The sequence below is a fragment of the Rosa chinensis genome, chromosome 5, assembly GCF_002994745.2.
Source record: "Rosa chinensis cultivar Old Blush chromosome 5, RchiOBHm-V2, whole genome shotgun sequence".
Lineage (NCBI taxonomy): Eukaryota > Viridiplantae > Streptophyta > Magnoliopsida > Rosales > Rosaceae > Rosa > Rosa chinensis.
This window is the reverse complement of record NC_037092.1, coordinates 55,110,755-55,127,677: the sequence shown is the minus strand read 5'-3', so window position 1 is coordinate 55,127,677 and position 16,923 is coordinate 55,110,755. Positions and strand designations below refer to the sequence as shown.

Sequence of the window (16,923 nt, the reverse complement as noted above, 5' to 3'; positions counted from 1 at the left end):
CACTCCGAATTTTGAATAAAAGAATTCAAATCCGAAACGCAAAAACTCAACAAGCACAAGAAAACGCTTAGAAAATTTTTCAATTAAATTAAGCAACTAAACAACTGAGCTCACAATATACATACCGACTTGTTCTTTAGAGTCACACATTACATTACAGATAGTTTACAAATTAAACTGAATGACAATTCAATAAGTAAACACACTCATCACAACTCACTACACAACAAATCCAGTAAGCTTTTGCAAGTTCGTGTGAGTAAACCCAATTAAAGTGACTCACGTCACACATGCTTATAATTTCTCAACTTGTGAGATAAATTAAAGCAACAACATTTAACTCCACAAAACACAACCAAACATACAATCACACTCGGTAAAAATTAGTAATCCCTGCATAGAGAATTAGTTCAAGAGATCACCTAAAATCACACAATTCAAATCATAGCAACTCCTGCATATAGTTTAGTTCAGGAAATTATATTAAAACGGGAAAAAATACAAACAGTACCCAACCTATGGCCGACTCCGAATTTCTGTACCCAAATTTTCAAAACTATCACTTTGGTACCTGAAGTTCGGACCCTGACCCAACTTTAGTACCTGAAGCCGTTAACTCAGTAACGGCGTCTGACAGGTGGCATATATTGAAGGGTAATTTCGTCTTTTCATATTTAATTCATTATTTATATATATATATATATATTGTTTTTTTTTTTACCTCTTCTTCTCTCTCTCTATCTCTCTCTCTCTCTAACCATTATCAACGACCAAAAAAAAAAAAAAATTTCTTCCAGCAGCCCCGCGCCTCCTCCTCTCCAACCCCCCCCCCCCCCCCCCCGGCCGCAACCCCTGCCGCAAAGTTCCACAGCCGGCCAGACCAGCACACCAGGCCGAGCACTGCCCAGCCTCGCCTTGCGCATCGCCTAGCCCCACCCTCTGCACGTACATCTCCCTCCGAGCTACTGCCCCAGCATTAGTAGCCCTCCAGCCCGCGCCTGCTCTTGAGCTTGCGCAGCCCACCCAACGCAGCAAGCCAACAGCTTGCCCACCAGCGCCCGCCCTCGATCTACCAGCAAGCGAAGGAAGAAGAAGAGAGAAAAGACAAAAAGGAAGAAGAGAGAATGAGTGGAAGAAAAGAAAAACAAAAAAAAAATTGTGACCCAGCCCAAAGAAAAGAAAAAAAGAGAGAAAATGGGTGATGCCTGATCAGATCCAAGAAATGAAGTTAATTTGTTCCAATTATGGTCTGGAGAAGATGATGACAGAGTTTGGAGGAAGAAGAAGATGAAGAGAGCTTGAGGGAGAAATTTGGTGAAAGGACGAAAATACCCCTCAAAGTTTGACAGTTGACTAACTCCGTAACAGCTAACAGTGTTCTAGGTACTAAAGTTGGGTCGGGGTCCGAACTTCAGGTACCAAAGTGATAGTTTTGAAAATTTGGGTACAGAAATTCGGAGTCGACCATAGGTTGGGTACTGTTTGTATCTTTTTCCCTATTAAAACAAACAATTCAAAAGACAATAATGCCTGCATATAACTTCGTTCAAGAGATTACATTAAAACAAATAATTGAATTCATGGAAATCCAAATCTCACGTAAACACTAAAGAAAGAACCTCATAAACCTTCTCCAAATCTAAGACAGACTAGAGCTTAACTGAATCATAGCCCGTCACCCGATTAGGGTTATGACATCCAATACACTCGCCTCAATCGTAGCGCGTCACCGCCTAGGGTTGTGGCATCCGATACACTTGTCTCAATTGTAACGCGTCACCCGCTTAGGGTTATGGCATCCGATATTCGCCTAAGATTAGAGTATCCGATTCCCTCATACCGGTCACTACGTCATCCAAAATTCGCAACATACAGGATAACTTCCACACCACATGTTCAACAATTCATTATTCAACATCTTACGTACGGAAATAAAAGCTTGAATAATAATCAATCCATTCCAACATCTCATCACTCAATAACACATCAATATATATATATATATATATATATATATATATATATATATATATACGTAGTCATTCACGCAGGAATGACCACTAATACCAACTATAGTTCATACAATTTAAAACCAAGAAATTCATTTTATACTTAAATTCATTTTCTTACCTATGAGCCGTAGCTCTATGAACCGTAGTCGATCGAGTTCATATTGTTTCAACCAAATCTTTATTTTTGAAAACGATTTACAATTATCAATCAATTCCGACAATTAAATAACTCGGTTCGTAAATGAACCACGTGAGATTTACTCACCTCCATATCCTATTGCGTCTTCACACAAAACCAAGACAAGCACCAAATCATCCAAACTCCACTCACACAATTCCGTTAATCACCTAATCACATCAAGGTCACACTCAATACAACACAAAGCACATAATTCACAAAATACAATTATACGACGATCCAACAGTCGGATCCTCATCCGAGACCATCCAACCTCTTTAGAACACTTCTACAATCAATCTATCAAAATTACTAGTCAATTGGACAGCCGAATCCCTACGGATCATACCCCGATCAAACTGACAACCCTAAAACTTTAAAAATTCATAACATGCTCATATGATTTCCAAAAATTACAAACTATATATCGAAATGCTCGTATCGACGAGTAGATCGAAATCATGAACAGAAACTGTCCATGGGGTGGCCGGAAGCATCCAGAAAACACCACCACAATGTCAGCGCCGCCGCCCATCCAAAGTCAAAATTTGACAAAACTCACAACATGAAAGTTCTTCATCTCAACTCCAATTATAACTTTGATAACTACACCAAGGTCAAATTATAAGCCAATAAGTATAATTTTACCTCACAAAATTTCCAAATTGGATGAACCCTAATTTCCCAATCATGCAAAATCAATCACCACAGCTCAAATCGATGCAACCCAACTTGGGGAAAATGATCTACGTCCCTTGAAGTGCAAAATTCCTTTTGGAACCACGGCCAAAGGTGGCCGGAGTTGGGAGAACAAAGGCTGGCGACTGGAGGCGATTCCGGTTTCCTCTCGGCCTCTTCTCGGCGTTGTAACTCGAGCTACGGCTCGACCCACACTCGATTACTTCCACAAACCACTAGAGGAGGGCAAGGCGAGCAAAAACCCCTCAAGAATCTTGTAAATTGGTGGCCGGACGGTGAAGAAATTGGTTGGCGAAAGGAGTGGGCGAAACCGGAGAGAGAAAAGTTTCCCAAAATGGAAACTCTGATATTTTTTTGGAATTTTTCCTATTTAACCAAAATGGAGACTTTTTCCAATGGCTTTAACTTCTTCATACGAACTCCGATTTCAACGTTCCACATGTCCCCGAACTCGTATCAACGCGCTCTACGACTTTCATGAAGGAAGTTTTCACAAAATCAAAACGTACAAAAAGTCAACTCTTGAATCAAAACATTTCGAGCGAATAAAAGTTCGAAACACTTCTACTCCACCCTCGAACCACGAACTCGTACTAACGAACACTTTATTAATTCCAGAAAACATTTAGGAATTAATAGCGAATTTTTGGGGTCTTACAGTACACTTGAGAAACCGTCCATTAGATGTGACAAATACACTATTTTAGGCTTCAGGTTCAAAATTCAAAAAATTCTGTCATAGTTATGACGTCAATCGTCTCGATTAACCAACTAAGACTTAATAACCCTACTATTGTTCACTACAAGCTGTAAAGCGCAATAACGTCATCGTATCATACAGTAGAGACATCGACCATTAGATGTGCCAAGTACATTATTTTAAGCTTCCGGTTCAAAATTCAAAAATTTTTGTCATAGTTATGACTTCCATTTACTCGGACAACCGATTAAGAGTTAATAACCCTTTTTTTTTTTAACTACAAGCTTCAAAGGGTAAGGGTGTCATCGAATCATGCACATAAGACACGGTTCGTTAGATGTGATAAGTTCATTATTTTAGAGTTCCTACTCAAAATTTAGAAAATTCGGTCATAGTTATGACAATTGATCCACTCGGTCAACCGATTAAGGCTTAATAACCATTTTCTGTTTACTTCAAGGTTAAAAAAGTAAGGGCATGATCGGATCGTACCCTTGAGTCACCGACTATTAGATGTGACAAGTATATTATTTTAGGTTTCAAGTTCAAAATTCGGCCAATTTCGTCATAGTTATGACTTCGATACACTTGGTCAACCAAATAAGGCATGATAATCATATTTTTATTAACTACACACTTCAAAGGGCTAGAGCATCAACGGATACAAGACTTGGGACACCGACCGTTGGATGTGAGAATTACATTATTTATCTAGTTTCTTAATTGTTTAGACTTTAATCCCCTTTGTCAATGTATTTACCACATAGCAGTAATAAAATTAGGTTATAAAGCTTTATTCAGTTGACCTAGGGGATCGAAGTCAAAACATAGATCAAATTGAATGCATTTCAGACTGCATGCTAAAAATAATGTAACTCGCATATCCAATGGTCGGTGTCCCATGCCTTGTATCCATTGATGCTCTAGCCCTTTGAAGTGTGTAGTTAATAAAAATATGGTTATATGCCTTATTTGGTTGACCAAGTGTATCGAAGGCATAACTATGATGAAAATGGCCGAATTTTGAACCTGAAACCTATCTAATGGTCATATCAAGGGTACGATCCGATCATGCCCTTGCCCTTTGAACCTTGGAGTAAACAGAAAAAAGGTTATTAAGCCTTAATCAGTTGACCGAGTGGATCGACGTTATAACGACTGAATTTTCTGAATTTTGAATCCTAAGTCTAAAATAATGTACTTGGCACATCTAATGATTGGTGTCTCAAGGGTACGATCCGATCATACCCTTGCCCTTTGAACCTTGGAGTAAACAAGATATTGGAGTAAACAAAAAAATGGTTATTAAGCCTTAATAGGTTGATCGAGCAGATCGACATACTAATTATGACGGAATTGTCAGAATTTTAAACTTGAAGCCTAAAATAATATACTTGTCACATCTAATGGTTTAGTGTCTCAAGGGTACACTCTGATGACACCCATGCCATTTGAAGATTGGAGTGAACAAAAAAAGGATTACTAAGCATTAATTGGTTGACTGAGTGTATCGATATCATAACTATGACGAAATTTTCAGAATTTTGAAACCGAAGCCTAGAATAATGTACTTGGCACATCTAATGGTCGTTGTCTCAAGGGTACGATCTGATGATGCCCATGCCCTTTGAAGCTTGGAGTGAACAAAAAAAAGGTTATTAAGCCTTAATCGGTTGACTGAGCGGATCAACATCATAACTATGACGGAATTTTTTGAATTTTGAACCCGAAGTCTAAAATGATGTACTTGTCATATCTAATGGACGGTTTGTCAACTACACAATCTGATGACGCCATTGCCCTTTGAAGCTTCGAGTGAATAGAAAAAGAGTTATTAAGCCTTAATCTGTTGACCGAGCGGATCGACGTGATAACTATGACGAAATTTTTTGAATTTTGAATCTAAAGCCTAAAATAATGTACTTGCACATCTAATGGTTACAATCCGATGACGCCCTTGCCCTTTGGAGCTTGGAGTGAACAAGAAAAGGGTTATTAAGCCTTAATCGGTTGACCGAACAGATCGACGTCATAACTATGATGGAATTTTTTGAATTTTGAATATGAAGCCTAAAATAATGTACTTGGCACATCTAATGATCGGTGTCTCAAGGGTACAATCTGATGACGCCCTTGCCATTTGAAGCTTGTAGTGAACAAAAAAAAGGGTTATTAAGCTTTAATCGGTTGACCGAGTGGAACGAAACTGTCTGAATTTTGAACCTGAAGTCTAAAATGTTGTACTTGTCAGATCTAATGAACGGTTTGTCAATTGTACGATCCGATGATGCCCTTGTCCTTTGAAGCTTGGAGTGAACAAAAATAGCTGAAGTTTTGACCATAATTGTATCTTCTTATCATGATAACATCCAACGGTCAATTTTCATAAATTCTATTTCCTCCACCTTGTTGCTCATGGAAGGTATACTTTTCGACATAACTAAAAAATATTTATATATTAGATTGCTTAAAGGGTTCGAGATTTATTATGTAATCTCAGTAATTATATTAGATGTTTGAATTTTTTTTCCAAATTAACCTTTCATCACGTTGTTGCTTTTGAAAGTCCACATATTCCTACATGTAATGACCAAGTTATACAACACTAGTAGGCACATTGATCTTACTTTCTAAAAACCAAATCAAAATTGATAAATTTATTTTTTGACCTTATAGATGTATACACTAAGTAGCTACACACATCGTGTGAAATTATTGCCATGGTTGTTGGTGGATACGACATCGGTCAACCTAATAGTTATAAAACTAACTTCAGTTTGACTAAGTGGATCGAAATCAAAATTGATAAATTTATTTTATGACCTTATAGATGTATACACTAAGTAGCTACATACGTCGTGTGAAATTATTGCCATGGTTGTTGGTGGATACGACATTGGTCAACCTAATAGTTATAAAACTAACTTTAGTTTGACTAAGTGGATCGAAATCAAAACATCGACGAAATTGGTTGATTTTCTTACAAAAACCATAGTATATTGCACTCATCTCTTCTAGTGGTCGGTTTCTCCGTATCCATATGTTTCAATAGGGTTCCCCTTTGAGGAACCTAATATATATAGATATTGTTTTATAAATTTAATTATGGTTGACCAAGTGGATCAAAATCGAAGCTATTATTAAATTGGTTGAATTTTTCACCACATCCATAAAACAATGTAATCCTCTCATCCAACGGTCGGCTTCTCCAAATTAAGCTTTCATCGTGTTGTCACTTTTGAGAGTCCACATATTCTTATATGTAATGAACACGTTATACAACACTAGTAGGCACATTGATATTATTTTCTAATAACCAAATTGATAAATTTCATTTATGACCTTTTAGATGTATTGATCAAGTAGTTACACATGTCGTTTGAAATTATTAGCATGGTTGTTGGCGAATACGGCATCAGTCAACCTAATAGTTACAAAACTAACTTCGGTGACAAACTTAATAATAAGTTTGGACGAGGTTATTCTTAGAGGAATCGAATGTGTAATTATAGTACTATTATAAAATTATGGTAGACCAAAATGATTGAAGTCGAAGTCGATTTGAAAACAAAATTGACTGAATAAACATAAAGTATTACAATTATCTCATCCAATGATAGGTAATTAACTAATTACCAACTGAACCAATGTATAATCAAAATCCCAATTTAGTGACAATCATATAACTCTTAACGAAAATGTTCACCGGGTCAGTTATTGACTAAGAAAATAATGCTCAACCACCCTTGGATGTAAATCTAATAGTAAAAAGAATTATTATTAAGTTGAGGTGTTTTATTTTCCACCCTTGAATGTAAATCTAAGAATTATTGAATATAAATTCTTTAGTCAGTAAACTGACCAGGCGAATAGCATACTAACTTAAAAGTCTTAATGCTAGTGATTTAAAAAAAAAAAAAAAATTACTTGCTTATAAGAACGAATTGGAAAAGGCATTCAATTTTAACATTTCAACATCCCGCGTTCAGCAGCCTGTGCAATTTCACTTCCCTCCAACTCCCCCATTTTAGCTATCAGATTCATTTCATTACTCTTCCCATCACCACAGTCCTCTCACTTTCCTTCCTGATCTCCATCAGCCATGGCATTTCGCTTTTATAATTTGGCCTGGGTTATGATTTCATCGCACTCCAATGCCCTCTCCGCCCACTGCCGTTTCGCCTCCATGCTGCACCACCACATCTTCCAAACCTAAAGTCTGAGCAAAGCAAATTCGCTCAGCACGAATGGGTATTCCTTCTCTCCATTTCAATTTGTAGCTAATGGGTAAAACCCAAATTGGGAATTCATTTTGGGGTTTCTTTTTTATCTGAGGATGAACACGCACCAAGTTTTCAAGACGCGAGCCCAACACCTGCAGTCGTAGTAGTAGTCATTGTAATCGACGGTGGTGGAGGAGTCAGAGTCATCAGGACGCAGAGCAAGGTCCAGAGGCAAATTTTTATTCAATTTTGTTTGTTTTATTAACTTTAGTTTTGGTGATTAGTAGAATCAGAAGGATTATTCCTCTAATTTTAAAGCAAATCTTGTTGATGCTGATTTGCTTTATGAGAATTGCTTAGCTTGGAATGTGGTTTGAGGTTATTGGTTCAGCTAGACCTTGGTGTATGATCTTGATGTGCTGTTGGCCTTTTTGCTAAATATAGTTTACATTATGGTTTGACCGAAAGTGTTGATTGTTTGTTTGTGTCTAGAATTATAGAGGTTGTTTGTATTCGGAATTTTGAGAATTGCATATCATTGACTGTCTTGAAATGTTCTCTTCTGCCTGCAGTGATTACGGGGTGAAAGGTTTGATCGATTTTGAGTCCTTGATCTTACTCTGAAGAAGAAGAAGAATCACCCAGACACTGAGAAAGTTTTGAGGTTAGTCCCAGTCCAAGTTTGAGGCATATTTGTTTTTCCTTTGCTGCCTTTTGTGGATGCATATCATCTTCTTTGAAACCAAGCATCAATTCATTGTGAATTGGATCCTTCTGCTGTAAATTTTCAGCATCTTTAAATTCCTGTTTGGGATTTGGAAATTGCTTGAGAATGCAAGACTGGACCTGTCTATGGTTTCTTACGAGTATAGTCTGGGTGGGTTGTTAGCTTCTAATATATGAAATTACGTGTGCTCACAGGTGACTGGTTGTGACTGCAGGTGCTAACTAAGATAAGTGCTACTTCACCAAATCTCCCTGCTGTTTCTTCACTACTGCTTCTAAGGTTGCTTTGGAGTGTTAACCTCTTGTTTTCACCAAATTTGATTCTGTCTGTGAAAATGGTTTCATCTTAAATTGGGTTTTTGTGGCTTGCACTTTTGCAGTGATATTAATATTAAGGTTTGTAATTTCTTGCGGGAAGTTACAAACCCATGTTTAGTTTTTTACGTTGGAATCAGTTTGAATATCAAAACATATGTATTTTTACTCATCTAGAAAATTGAAGATCATGTATCTTACTTTTATCTCTGGGATATTGTTGTCAATACTTGAGTTAAATAAACTTTGTAAGGCTAGTCTGATATAGAGAATGAAATGTTGATGGGTTGGAACACTTCTTTTCATTCAGCATGCCTCATCAAACTAATTGGAGAAATACATTATTCTGGGCATAAGAGTTGAGGATGGAATTCAGTAAATAGGGGACCCGATTTTGTTTGAGCCTCTGTATTTGTTCATGCTGTTCTTGCATACAAATTGTTGATATGTTAATACGTTATCAAAAGGTTTCTTTCCCCACCCCGTCTTTAGTTCCACCAGCTCTTCTAGAACAATTGGAGCAGGGGACTAATGTGGATCTCTGTGATGTCAAGATTTTGAAATCGATCAAATCAACCAGTTTACATGTAAGCCATTGACTTTTTTAATTATTTTTTCCCGTTTTCCGTTTCTTGTTATAAGCTTCTTAGAGGTACCTTATTGTAGAAGTTCTTGCTTTTTTTTTTTTTTTGTATAATTGGTCTTGTTCAATCCAGGTGGTGGTTTTAGATTTATAGTTCTTTTTACTAATTTATATTTTATTTCTTTTTCTTTTTGTGATCTAAGGTCGTGGATAACTGAAGTTATCTCAAAGAAAGACTTGGCAAGAGTGTAGCTGGAAGTATCAAAGAGTAAGGTTTGAGCTTCTTTTTCTTCTAATAACCTGAAATGGTGTATTTCAGTTGTGACTATGGATTTTTGAGGGTCTGATTGTGATAGAAGTTATTTGAAGAGTACAATATATTATAGAGGGATTTTATAGTAGGTTGGGAGAAGCCCAATGTGTTTATGAATGTCCCTATTTGACATCCGGATTTTATAGTAGGTTGGGAGAAGCCCAATGTGTTTATGAATGTCCCTATTTGACATCCAACTATATTGCTGTTCTGTTGTCAAAGCTTGCTAGAACTATTAAAGCTTGCTGTTCTTTTTTTTCTTTTTCATGTTGCATACATAAATATGCTAGAAGGTGATCTATTGATCTAGATTCTAGAATGTGATCTTTGGGTTGTCAAAGAATGCATCTAGGTCCTAGATTTGGCCTAGTCTAATCATTAAGAGACGAGGACTTCAGGTGGGGATGCATACAAACATGATAGTTTATAGGCTGTATACTTATTATTTTGTACATTTGGAAATGAAGTTCAGAGTATGGCAAAGGAATGGAGGTGTCAGCAAGTGGCGACATCTATAGCTATAAAATCCTGCTATTTGAGATGTTGATAGGCAAAAGATTGACAGATGACATGTTTAAAGACGGCCTGAACTTGCATAAATTATTCAAATAAGGCTTTGGCCTCCTTATCCTACTGGATGGTGATCAGAGCTGAGTCTTCTAGCCATCCCGGTCAGGTAATCACTTCATCTTCATTTTCTCTCTCCAGTAAAATGCAATCGTTCACCCAATTTTTATGAGTTGTGTGTTTAATTTGTTGTCTTTTCTCAGCCAGCTTTTGAGCAAGCACTTGGAGCCTATTATTGAAGAGGAGCTTTTGAACGAGCACATGGACACTATTGAAGAGGTTTGACATGTAAAACAAGAAACTTTCAAGTACGTAATTTTTTAGTTTACTGATAATCTGTATCAGTGTGCTTTGTTTAGTGTAAGACTCGGCTTTGATTATCCAACAAGATGCTACCAGTCTACTTTGTTCTTGGAATTTTATGATCTGTACGTAAATTTGAATGCGTGACCGGGACGGCTAGAAGACTCAGCTCTTATCAAGATGCCACCAGTATACTTTGTTCTTGGGATTTTATCATTTGTACCTAATTTTGAATGCATGGAAACTTTCTAAGTATATCATGTCTTTTTTTCATTTGAAATTCAGCTTCACCCAACCATTCAATTACACTGCTCAATCTCACCACCTCCTTGAGCTCCATATTATTTCCCCATGAAAGACTGCATGGCATTGTGGTCTGCCAATTCCACCATGCACGCACACAAAAGCTCTAGATCACTGTCTTGCCCCACATTAGCTATATGAATGACAAGTTTATGAAACTTGGTTCTGCCCATACATTGAGTTTAAGCTTCAACATTTGGATGTAAGCATTAAATTTCAACTGCAGAACTAGAATAATGATTTCGAATTTCTTTTCAACCAAGAAAAATCTACCAGTGCAAGCAGTATGAAGATTGAAAAACTAGCGCACAGTAGAATGAATCATTCATGACATATAAAATCATATAACTCATAATACATATGAAGTAGTTAGTCCGCAAGGTACATGATGTATTACAAACCTCCTTGAAATGAACGAAGACAATCAGAAACTCCAAACAACCCCTACACATGATGTATCGCAAAACAATGAATGACTATGCCACTATGGCTGAGTTTGGTATGGCTGTGCAGATACAATGAAATAATTGCATTACCGCACTGCAGGAAATGTGTAAAAGATGAATCTACTTAACTCAATTTTAAGATGAAAGCATAAAAATGAAACAAAACAGATGGCATAGCAGCTCCTATTAAACATCCAAACCACTATCTAATGCTAAACGCCCAAAACTATCCAACAGAACAAATGGCCAGTAGCAGCACTCGTCAAAAATATGCAATGACCTAAGTAATTACAAACTCGTGCAAGGGTGAAGCTTAAGTAGACTCTGCTAATCCCATTCAGAGATGCTAGTTTTGCTTCTACCAAATGAACACTTTAAGCAGAAATCTCTTCGGTAGGGCATGGTGAATTGAATTCATCTGATACAACAGCAAACAATTATGCTCCATAGATGATACTGGCAGTCAAAAATGTGAATTCCCATCAACATTCTGGGTCAGTAGGGCATCAACCAAAGATCTGAATACTTATGATTCTAACAGAAGGTTTCAAATAAAACAGTTGTGTTTTCATGCCATGCTAGGAATGTTTCAGTACTTGCTAGCTTTACAATTTTCCCCATCTAGCAGTTGAGTTGGAGGCTCTTCCCCTTTTTGGACTTCATCAGCGTCTTTGGGGTTCAAGAAGCTCGGTTGGTTGGTTAAAGAAAGGAGTTGTGGCCTAGATCCTATCGGTAATCACAACCTGGTTCTGGCTCTCGGTAATATGTTGTATATCAAAACTAAAAAACAGATCAATATGTGAGTCTTAACTTCAAACTCTGAGAGCAACATTTTGAATGAGATACAATGATACATACTAAGATGACGCAGTTAAAATAGAAGTTTCCACAATTCAAGTGTGACAATAAACAAACTTGTAAGAGAGAGGATAACTACAAACCCAACTAAAAAGCCTGTGAACCCTGCCATTGCTCCATGAACGGCACTTTGAGCAAGCAGTGTGCAGTATGCATTTAACCTAGAAAACAATTGCATGTATTGACTAGCTTCTTAGGTGGAATACCTATTCTTAGTACTTTTCTTGCGTTATTTTACGAGTATTCCCATCCACCTAGCTAACAATTAACCTAGAATGAAATTCTATAACGAAGAGAGAATATGCATCAATGTTTCTAGCTGCATATCTAAATGGAGATGATCATCACTTTTCTAAGTGGCTCGAACAAGAGGTGGTCTATTCTAGCGTATTTTTTCTGCACTAAACTGTTAAACTATTTAAAAGGTGTTCTTATCAAAACCAACATAGAAGTGCGCTGAACAGAAAGCAAAAAACGGAAAACAAACAAATGGTACCACAAATTTTTAGGAAATATTGCAATCCTAAGAGAATCCTTTTCCAATAGAATGAGAGAGCAGTAGCTACAATATGTGTACTATGTACATGCTACATACTCTGATATTATCCAACGAGTCAAAATGTAAACTTTTAAGAGCTCCCGGTGCAAAAGTTTCGTTTTTCAATTTCATTTTATTAGTAGCAGCAGTATAGAGCTAACTCCAAATTGGTAATACAGAAAGTAAAGAACCCACAAGGCTACATGCAAAGCTTGATGAGATGATGCTGAATGAAAAAATTGAATAAGAGATTTACTCACCCACTCAAGAGAAAGAGGGGAAAATTACAATTACAGTAATTGAAAAGAAAAATTAGAACAAATTGTAAGAAGGATTAAACAAAGAAGCACCCACAAGGAAGTATAGAAACAGTCAATAAAATGAAGCCAAATAAAGTGTACCTGATACTTGTAGACATCTTACCAAATTTTCTATCTCCTGTCAGTCTAATTTTGTTTGATATCACTGATATAAACAATTTGGTTCCACTAAGAAAATATATGACTTTCTGACAGCTACCACAATCTGTGCCTATCTACTGTTATATAACTCAAGAAAGTTTTCAGTAAGAAGCTATTGTAGACTTCTTTGTTTTCATTATCGCCTGCGTTCCTACCTATATGAAATAAAAAGAAAAAAAAAATGGATCCAGGATTTCATACCTTGAGGGGATAACATTTAGTACCATTCCCTGTTCTTTCAACCAAAATTGCCACAAAATCCATAAGAATTGTCACGCCCCGAATTTGAATAACCAATTCAAATCCGAAACATGAATAATAACAATTACAAATAAACGTCCTGAAATTTTTTCTCACAAACAACCACACTTCACACCTCTCATTAATACAATAAACCAAATCCTCAAGTTATTTAATATTACAACACACTCTCTCCAAATTAAATGTAAGCTCAATGAGCATAACAACCTCACAATAAAGCTGTAACTCAAATACCACTACTCTAAGCAGCCTAATCACCTTCTCGATTCTCCTGACCTATAGGATTACCCGCTACACAATTTGAATAGTGTACCGGGATTGCAACAACACCAAACCCGGTAAGCTTTACAGCTCGTATGAGTAAATAAGAAAGAACTGTTGATTTATTAAATTTCAAATCATATTCCTTTTAACTCAACCAAAACAACCAACAATCACAACAACCACCACCACAAAACCACTTCACTTTCTCACTCTCATTTATATATATACACTTATGAGTCACTCCCCGTTACCCTCATAAGGTCACTCAACATTTGGCAGACAGACTAGAGCTCTAACTGATCGTAACCACCAACTCGGCGCGAGAGCGTGGTTCACGATTTAATGCTATTAGTAACCACCAACTCGGTACAAGAGCGTGGTTCACTAACAGATGCCATGATCACCCCTGTGACCTATTGATTTCCACAAATCAATATATCTCAACCAATCAACAATTTATTGTTTCTCAAACAATAAAACTCAACACCTCACTATATGGTTTCCTCAACAAAAATCCATCAATACATATATATTTCTCACATAAATAAAATATGTACATAGACATTCACACAGAAACGTCTATTAATATCAACCAAAGATATCACGCAATAAAGCAATAAATTCCTTTTTATACACAAAATCATTTTCACATAAATACGACCAAAAATAAAGTAATTAAATTTATTCGGTTCGTAATATGAACCACGTGAGGTTTACTCACCTCGATACTCCCGCTGCGTTTTCAAATTAACACAATCACACCAAACTCGTTCGCCCAAGTAAAAACCGTCAATCACCTAATCAAACACGATCTTAACTTAGGAATCATTCATAAACCACACATATACTGAAATCCAACGGTCAGATTCTAAAATAAAGACGATCCAACGGTCGGATTCTAAAATAAAGACGATCCAACGGTCGGATCGAAATTATATGATGATCCAACGGTCGGATCCTCACGGATCGCCCTTAGGATCATCCTCCAAAATTATTACGAAGATCCAACGGTCGGATCTTCCTGAATCTTCCTTATAAACATCTCCACAAAATTTCATGAAAATCCGACGGTCGGATTCTCACGAATCGTACTCCGAATTACTATTTCACAATTATACGAAGATCCAACGGTCGGATCTTCGCCCATGACCACACAAGGTCACTGGGATCTGGGATAGTCATACGATCAACATATCACAACTACAACTCCATCGGACGGTCCGATCTTCACATATCATTAATCGAACAATCGAAATTAATCAAAATCGTAAAATTCATAACTAAATGATACGATATCCAAAAATTATGAATTATATATGCAAACGATCGTATTGAAATGCAGAATCTAAAAATGTAAAGAAATCACATTTTTGACCCCCGGAGGTGGCCGGAAAAGGGCCGCCGGAGTTTGGACAGAGCCGCCGCCGACCACCGCCAATGGTGTCGGTGCCGGGCTGCTCCTCTTCATCTCATCAAGCCCAACAATTTTCCTAACTAGTATGAAGTCTGAAAATGAACGGAAGTGGTCGAAAATTACCTAGAACAGTTTGAAGGTGGCTGGAAATTTTCCAGAAACCGGCGAAGAAATGCAGAAACCGTCGAGGCACGATTTCGACGTAAAAACTTCAATTTCAGGCCTATTTCCTTCTAGATAGTTGTTAAGAACATCAAGGCGAACTCACTGGTTCAAGAATTAATCAAAACGATGCACTACAGCTCGAGATATCACGATCAGAAGGTTTTGGTTTTCGATCGAAAACCGGTCGAGCTCCGACGAACTTGAATCCGGTAACCCCAGGTGCGATCCTTCTGGTATGATGATCAGCAGGTTGAGGCGAGTTCACAGAGCCAAGGATTGGAAGTTTTTGTGGCCGGAGCTAGGAGAAAAACGGCGTTGACTCCAATCGAACCCAAATCGAAACGAGCTTGCCGCCGCCACTACAGGCCGTGCCACCGTGAAAGGCTGCCACAGACGGCATCAGAGGAGTGAGGCGAAGCTGCTGGACGTGGTTTCTTGCTCAGAGGTGGCCGGAAGAGGAAGATAGACGCCGGCGAAGGGAGAGGTGCCGACGCGGCTCGAGAGAGAGAAAATGAACTGAGTTTCCAAAATGGGAAAGAAAAGAAAATATTTTTGGAAAATTTCTGAAAATGGAAGCTTTATACAAAACTGGAAACTTTTTCGAAAAATCATAATTAATTCCTACGAACTCCGAATATTGCGTTCCACATATGCACGCGATCGTATCGACGAGCGCTACAACTTTCATGAAGGAAGTTTTCCCAAATTCTATACATATAAAAAGTCAACTTCCTTGACCTCCCCTACAACATTTAGTTTTCCGAATGAAAATTGTTCGAACTAATTCCACAACATCTCTACGCTTCGTACTTGTGCTCACACCCCGGAATCATTTCCAAAAACTCATCGAAAATTAATTTGAATTTTCGGGGTATTACAAGAATACAAATCATAATTAAATTGAATACAACCAAATCTTAATAACAAAATGAAACCTAAGTACAAAATGAAACCTAAGTTGAAAAAATTACCTCTAGAACAGTTTGAGCTTCTTCAGAAAAGCTTTATCAACCTGAAATCAAATGACACTGTTAGTGACAACACAACCCTAACAAATTCTGAGAACCAAACCATATAGTAGTAATTAGTAAATATTAAACTATGAATAAAATTATGAAAGTAAAATTGAGTAACTAAAAAACAGGATTCATGATTTCAGGTTTTTCCATTCAAAACCAAAAAATAAATGGAAGTGTATGACCAAAATGGCATCTCAGTGGTAAATTGAAAAAAAAAAAAAGAAGAAGAAGAAGAAGAAGGTAATTTGATACCATCGCTGGGTAAGTTACCATATTTTTAATCTATAATAAGAAAATACACAAGTGTATAGGGACACATCTTCTGTTTAACAACAATGAGGAAATTAAAACCCCCTTTTTGTTTTTTTGCAGGTTGTTTTGAGGAATTGCAGGTATTTGAGGTGAAGTAGCAACCTGAAGACTTTGCCAATCGACCTGAAAACTTAACATGCATAACCAGAGAATCTAACAACCTGACTAAACAAATTGGGAAAAAAACTTCCCCTAAACCAGTTTCAAAAATTAACCGCACCTGATATATGAAAGATACAAGATACAACTAAAAGGAGCTTTCA

General features: G+C 37.2%; 2 long non-coding RNA genes across 13 annotated transcripts; one reads left to right on the top strand and one right to left on the bottom strand.

Moving 5' to 3' along the window:
- Positions 1-7,551: 7,551 nt before the first annotated feature.
- Positions 7,552-10,893, top strand: LOC112166009. 12 transcript variants are annotated; one of them, XR_005799939.1, is made up of 7 exons: positions 7,552-8,035; positions 8,385-8,476; positions 8,754-9,440; positions 9,640-9,838; positions 9,899-10,425; positions 10,524-10,595; positions 10,662-10,893. It is a non-coding gene; the product is annotated as an uncharacterized LOC112166009 (long non-coding RNA). The 12 variants fall into 12 exon arrangements; XR_005799938.1 differs by having other exon boundaries at positions 10,676-10,892; XR_005799936.1 differs by having other exon boundaries at positions 10,520-10,595; positions 10,662-10,892.
- A 55-nt stretch (positions 10,894-10,948) lies between these two features.
- LOC112166010 lies at positions 10,949-15,890 on the bottom strand. The gene is made up of 3 exons (XR_005799940.1): positions 15,288-15,890; positions 14,472-14,547; positions 10,949-14,163 (listed from the first exon to the last, which is right to left on the bottom strand). It is a non-coding gene; the product is annotated as an uncharacterized LOC112166010 (long non-coding RNA).
- Between the last annotated feature and the right edge of the window lie 1,033 nt (positions 15,891-16,923).